Source organism: Fukomys damarensis, unplaced genomic scaffold (assembly GCF_012274545.1).
Source record: "Fukomys damarensis isolate Sample0158 unplaced genomic scaffold, DMR_v1.0_HiC HiC_scaffold_39, whole genome shotgun sequence".
Lineage (NCBI taxonomy): Eukaryota > Metazoa > Chordata > Mammalia > Rodentia > Bathyergidae > Fukomys > Fukomys damarensis.
In genome coordinates this window covers 114,304,476-114,311,816 of record NW_022900951.1, presented here as the reverse complement: position 1 = coordinate 114,311,816, position 7,341 = coordinate 114,304,476, and the positions used below count along the sequence as shown (strand labels likewise).

At 37.9% G+C, this 7,341-nt stretch overlaps 1 protein-coding gene across 4 annotated transcripts in view; it reads right to left on the bottom strand.

Annotated features, from left to right (window-relative positions):
- The window catches only part of LOC104873705 (putative MAGE domain-containing protein MAGEA13P), a 97,136-nt gene that overhangs the window by 35,489 nt on the left and 54,306 nt on the right, over window positions 1-7,341 (bottom strand). For 2 of the 4 annotated variants that reach the window (XM_010640527.1, XM_010640524.1), the window contains exon 3: window positions 4,757-4,826. The exons of the other annotated variants lie outside the window; for them this stretch is intronic. The gene's annotated coding sequence lies outside the window, so the exon portion shown is untranslated. The remainder of the gene's footprint in view (window positions 1-4,756; window positions 4,827-7,341) is intronic. 4 annotated transcript variants of the gene reach the window in all.

Sequence of the window (7,341 nt, the reverse complement as noted above, 5' to 3'; positions counted from 1 at the left end):
TTGGAGATAGGGTCTCACTATGTAGTTGAGATTGACCTGGAACTCATTATGTAGCCCAGGCTGGTCTTCAACTCACAGAGATCCTCCTGCCTCAGGCTCCCGAGTGCTGGGATTACAGGCGTGCGCCACCACTCCCAAGTAGTACTACTAGGTTTAACAAATAGGTTTACAGAATATAGTATTTACTAAAATACATGCAAGAGCACACAGCAACTTTGTGGGGACAGTTTGATTCCAAAGGGACAATCCAGAAACCACACTTATAATGTCAGTCATTTGCTTAACTTCTACACCTGTTCCTAGTGATTTCTTGTTAGCACAGTAAAGCCAATGAAAAGGCAGTTGAACAAATGGCATAAATTGAAGCCAGTTTATACTTGTTTTCCTTGGTTTTAAATTAATGCCCTTTCCCCTCATTATATACAACAACACCCTTCCCCTTGTCCAGGAGGCACATTCATAAATACTTGCATGAGAAAATGCATTCTCAATATTTTCCTGAAGGAAAATCCTGGTGTGAATCTTTTGATAATACAAAGTCTTCTAATTTATCCAAGCACATTTAACATAGAAAATTTTACTTTTACATATAATGTACAGTGCATTCGTAACATATTTGATTTTTCTCAGTGATCCTTAAGGCACCTGAATGGTCTAATTAGAAAAATAATTTGACTCTAATGAACAGTTGTATCTTTTCTGAATTAGATTCTTTGTACTCTCTTGGCTTTGGGCTACTATTTCATAGATTTGTGGCTGATCCTAGGCTATATAAGTAGGGCAGCTTGCTTGTCAGCACTGCTGTTTGCATCCTTCCTATGGTAAAAAATTTCTTTCTTGGTGTTTTTCTCCTACATTCTCAGAAAAAAAAATGCCCATAATGATTTTTACCTCATTTGAAGACTTCTGTGATGATTCAAGGTGAGATCTTCATAAATTGGGACTATTATCAGCTATTTGGGGTGAAGCCAGAAGATTACTTAGCACTCCCCCAAGTGAACCTTCCCTGACAATCACCCTATCAAAGCCATTTTGTTGAAGGCTCCAGAGCAAAGACAAAAGAGCCTTTACAAGGCACTATTTTTTTCTGCCTTCTTATAGTGCCATATGAAATGATCTGGTTTAACCACCTTTCTTCCTGCCTTAAATTACCATAGAAAAGCCTTTCAGATCTTGGGAGGTAGAAACTGTTTTTCTTTAGTTAATAAAGAAAATGCGTGTCATACTAAGTAGTCCTTTATTTTTGTCTTTTCTAGGCCAATACGTATGTCTATGTTTTAAGATTTTATATTCCAAGATGTCAGGAAAAAATGAGGGCAAAGTAGAACGAAAAAGATAATTGACTGATCACTTAATCAGGCACTAGGTCCTTATGTTATCTGCTTTATACATTTCAGTCAATCCTTTCAACCTCAGTAAACAGGTGTTGCTACTGGTTTCATCTGACAAGAAGACTGAAGCAAAGTTGTTTAAATTCATAAAATATACATTCAAAGGCAGGTGTGGAATCTGAACCTTAATTTATCTGGTTCCTCAATCTGTGTTATCAAATCATGATACCCCCCACTTTGTAAGTCACCCATTTCTGAGTGTCAATCTATTTTGTCCTCAGTTTTCATGACTAGCCAACATCTCTGATAGAAATATATTAAATTATAAAAGATGATTGGCTATTACAACTCATCTTCCTGCCTCTTGGTCGTGCCATGGCCTGAAATATTGATTATGCCCCAAACACGCTGTAAGCACTGCAGGCTGTGAAGAGTTAAATCTCTTGATTGGCTTCCTTTAAAGAGCGAGTCTGACTGAAGCTATGTGACTCACAGAGGCATCTCCTGAACGGTGCAGTAGCTCCCAGGTCAACATGACCTCCCTGCTAAAGAGACCAGAGTAATGGCCTATGAAGCTGTGGGGCTGATAAGAGATAAGATCCGTAGCTGAGGTTGGAGTAATCGCACCCTAATTCCCTTCCCACGATTAATGCCTTCATAGCTTGAAGGCCAGTGCTCTAAGTACAACCATATATTTTGTCTATCTCGCTTCTCATTTGAAAATGCTTTGACTTCTCTTTAAAGCCGTGCCTGCATGGTTTCCATGGAGATCTCATGTACTACACATCTCTCCATGCAACTTTACTCTGATTGACGAATAATAAAATTTGGTGGAAGAGATGGCCCAGTACCTTTTGCTAAAGAAGCATTGGCAATCCCGGTTCACACTTTCTCTTCAACTCTGTTTTAAGTTTTTCTTCAACCTTGCATCACACACTGGGCAGGTGGGGACTATAGACTTCCTGCAGGGGTCTCTGGCAGGTAGGACTTACCTAAGGTATGATGTGATATGCAGGAATCACAATCTTTATTCTACTTCCACAATTTGCCTCTACTTCCTTTCAGGAATGGATTTAGTATCTTAATTTATACTAAGAATGTTGTCTTTCAGTTTTTGTTTGTTTGTTTGTTTTGGTACCAGGGATCAAACTTGGGACCTTGCGGTTATGAGTTAGGCGACAGAACCGCTGAGCTAAATCCCGGGCCCCAAGAATGCTTTCATTATAATGATACTGTTTTCACATTCACTGCCTTTCCCAAACTCAAAATTCAGCCTAAGGTGGTGTTGGGATTGTTCAGTGGTGCCTCTCCTACTCACCCAATAATCACAATCTGTACTTCAAAGGTAGTAGGAAACTAACTGTAGCTCACGTGACTAAAGATAGCAAATGCTTCCAAATCTCAAGGAACCCAGGAGTTTTTCAATTTTTTTCATTGAGTTTTCTGATACTTTTTAGGTATACAGTACAGTTACATTAATCATTGTCATCTTGTACCTTTACATGACACATTATGACTTATTTTTCCGCAAACACCTGCCCTCCCTTCACCACCTCCACCCTTCCTTATTTATAAAGACTTTGTATCCATTTTTTCCTTTTCTCATATTTTTCTTTTCCCTTCTTTCCTTTCCCTTACCCTTCCCACCTTCCCTACCCCTTTAGCCCTTTTCTTCCTGTTTCACATTATCAATTATATGATTTGAATCTTATTTACACTTTTAGTTCTTGATACTAGAGAAACTATTCGGTATTTACATATGTGTGTCCTATTTATTTCACTTAAGAGTATGGCCTCAATATGCGTCCATTTTCCTATAAATTACTCTAGTTTCTTATTCTTTATGGCTGAGTAGTACTATCAAGAAATCAATAACAAATGTTGGCAGGGTTGTGGGGAGAAAGGTACCCTTCTCCATTGTTGGTGGGAGTGCAGAATCGTGCAACCACTGTGGAACTCAATACGGAGATACTTCAAAGCACTAGGATTAGAGGTTCCATCTGACCCAGCTATCTCTCTGTTGGTTATCTTTCCAAAAGAATTAAAAGAACCATACCACAGTGATATATGTGCACCCATGTTTATAGTGGCACAGTTTGTAATAGCTAAAACTTGGAAACAGCCCAAATGCCCATGATCTGGAGACTGGATAAAGAAGATGTGGTTTTTCTATAAAATGGAGTTTCTCAACTTTAGAGATGCCCTTGTTAACCAATTTGTGCTACTGCTTCAGCTGCTCCATCTATTTTAGGTTTCATTTTGGGGAACTCCACTCAGAGTGACCCTGCTGCTACTTGAAGTTGTACAGGCTCCTTTTGATTGAAAATCTTTTAAAGTAGATAGATCTCCTGTGGTCTCCTGCTTTGGGTGAAGGTGAAAAGCCTTGAGAACACCCTATAAGGAGGGATGGTAGAAGACAGTGTTGACAAGGGATCACTTAGTAGACTTCTCCCGGAAATTCTAAACAATCAGCTATATTTTAGTTCTTTCAATTTGTATATACCCCAACGTCTTCCCTGGCTCTGGAAGTAATATCTTGACAAATGTAAAATTGGGGAAGTTTGCTTCTTGTGAAAGCCTTCAACTTTCCTAGTGACTGCAAGAGGCCTTCATAACCATGAAGCAAATCAGGCATAATCAAGGAAGAAAATTCTGTGTTTCCAAAACACGTGTAGGAAGTGCAATGGTCTAGTTACTGGCCAATTAGAATGGCTGCTAGGAACAGGTAGGGTACTACAGGAGCTTATTAGCTGAATGTCAGCCATGTTAGGAGTTAATGAGTGTTATTATTTTACTGACTGTAGATGTTCTTTAGCAGTCATATAGCTAACCCTTTGCTTTAAGTATTAGTGAGAAACTTGAATTTCCATTCCTCTCAAGGCTCTGAGAAGAGTTGTTTTTAGGAAACCTTCATGGCTGTGAGCATAACCCTTTACAAAGAAAGATGCAGCTTTTGGCTGTTTCTCCAAGCTCCTTTCTTCCTTATCACGCTCTAGAGTCTCTGTACACTCCCTGTGGATTCTATGCAAAGTTCTTGTTACTCTACTCTTTTCTCTGAAGTTCTCAGCTGATGGTTATGGCTGGGCTGCAGGGAAATACGGCATGCTGATCTAAGTGTCAATGAGGTAGTTTTACATATCATTAAATTTGTTCCCTTGATTTTGGGTAGTGCTGCTTTCTAACTGAAATTTGCATGGGATAGTACTTTGTCACTTCTCCCCATATTTTCTCATGTCATTCAGAGAAGGGATCCATTGATCCCTGAGAAGAAAACGTGTACACACACACACACACACACACACACACACACACACACACAAAATACGTCATAGTCTCTTGACTATGAGTCTCTTCCTCTGAAACTCAGTCTCTTTTCCCAGCTTCCTATGGTTGGTAACAGGGAATGGCAAGGCAGTGAGACTTACAGGGAAAATCTCTTGTTGCCACTCAAGTCTTCTTGCTTTCCTCCATCCTCAAAGTCTTCCTGACTGTCCTCTAAATATTTGAAGCAAAACAAGAAACAATAATTAGAGTGAAGAGACAAGAAACCAGGTCTAATTAAGGCAAACATGGGAGGAATGTAGAAGAAAGGATTAAGTGGTAGGAAATGGGAAATTTTCCATTATTCCTGAAATGTGGCCATGGTTAGTACTGAAAAAAGAGATTTCATGACAGTTTTGAGGGCTATAGAGTTTTGCCTGTCTCTGGACCCAGAAATTTATAACTGTGAGACCTTGTCAGAGTGCTGCTCTTTCATATCATTCAAAATCTACCCTGTCAGCTGTAAGATCTTGAAGAGTCACGTTGTTTAATGTGATTTGCCAACCTTGAGTCACTATAATTGAACCAAAAAATAAAATAGGCTGTCTCATTAGTGAAACTTACTAATATATGTATACAAATGTTCTGATTCATGGTCCATTTTAAAAGAAATTAAGAGAAGATGTAGCTCAGGAAAGATTAACCCAAACTGCTTTAGTAAGAATATGGACAGGGTACCTTAAAATGTATTGAAGTACTTTAATGTAATGAACCACCCAGCTTGAGATTTCCCTTAGTGTTTACCTTGGCTCTACATCATTCATTGCTACAAGAATGGAATGAATGGTAAGAATGAGCAAAGAAGTCTTTTGGCAGAGTTTTTTTGGTCTTCTATGTAGAGTGTCATATCATTAGCAAATAATGACAGTTTAACTTCTTCTTTTCCTATCTTAATTGCTTTTTTTCTCATGTCTAATTGCTGTACCTGATGTTTCCAGAACTGTATTGAACAGGAGTGGTGATAGTGGGCATCCTTGTCTTGTTCCTGATTTTAGCCTGAAGGTTTCCAGTTTTGGGCCATTTAATATGTTGCTGGCTGTTGGTTTTTAATAGATAGCCTTTTTCAAGTTGAGATAAAGACCATCTATTCCAATTTTCTACAGGGTTTTTGTAATGAAAGAGTGTTGAATTTTGTAGAATGATTTTTTGCATCTATTGAGATGATCGTATGGTTTTTGTCCTTGACTGTTAATACAGTGTTTTGAATGTATTGATTTACATATGTTGAACCATCCTTGCATCCCTGGTATAAATCCAACTTGGTTAGGGCATATGATCTTCTTCATGATCTTCTGTATTCTGTTTGCAAGTATCTTATTGAGGATTTTTGCATCTATGTTCATTAAGGAAATTAGCCTGTAATTCTTATTTTATTTTGGTCTTTCCCTGCTTTTGGAATCAAAGTTTCACTGAGAGAGAAACTAGGGAAACAATTCCTTTGACAATGGCATCCAAAAAAATGAAGTATCTAGGAATCAATCTAATGAAGGAAGGAAAAGACCCCTACATTGAGATCTATAGCGCTCTGCAAACAGAGATTGAACAGCATATAAGAAAATGGAAAAATATCTCCTGCTCCTGAGTAGGAAGAATCAACATAGTGAAATGGCCATACTACCAAAACTGCTATACAGATTCAATGCCATCCCAAATGAAATTCCACCAGTATATTTCACAGACCTAGAGAAAATAATCCAAAAATGCATTTGGAACCAGAAGAGACCTAGAATAACAAAAACCATCCTAGGCAATGGCATGACAATGGGTATCACAATTCCAAACTTGAAAGTGTACTACAAAGCCACTGTGATTAAAAAAAAGAAAGACCTGCAGATCAGTGGAATAGATTGGAAGATACAGAAACAATGCCAGATGTATTCAGCTACCTCATCTTTGACAAAGGAACCAACCATCTTCACTGGAGGAAAGACAGCCTCTTTAATAAATGGTGTTGGAAAAACTGGATTTCAACCTGCCAAAGATTAAAACTAGATCCTTATCTTTCACTGTGCACTAAACTAAAATACAAGTGGATTAAAGATCTAAATATTAAAACAGAAACTCTAAACTTGCTGGAAGATAAGTTAGGCAGAACTGTCAGAGACATTGGCATAGGAAAAGACTTTATGAACAAATCCTCAGTAGCCTCGACACTAGCACAAAGAACCAACAATTGGGATCTCATCTTATTAAAAAGCTTCTGCACTGCAAAAGAAACCACCAACAGAGCTAACAGACAATGTACAATGTGGGAAAAAAATTTACCAGCTGCTTCTCAGATGAAGGAAAATTATCTAGATTATATAAAGAACTCAAAAAATCAAGGCCCCCAAATATAAAGACCCAATTCAAAAATGGGCATCTGCTTCATGATACTTAGTAGTGACCATGCTTTATCAGAGCTATATTTAATGATGTTACTCTAGAATGTACTCTTTCCAGATGATGATTATGATGCTAATAAAAAAAATGGTGCCAGGTACCACAACAGCAACAGAATTGTGCTGTTTTCTGGATATTATTCTTTTCTTTGTTTTTTTGTTTTTTGTTTTTTTAATGGAATGTGCTGAATGTCTATAATTTTGTTCAGTTGACTGCAGAACCTAGAAAAGCTGTTGCTGCTATTGATGCATAACATACGGCTATTATTGGTCTTTTTACATAAATATATACATATATATATACATAT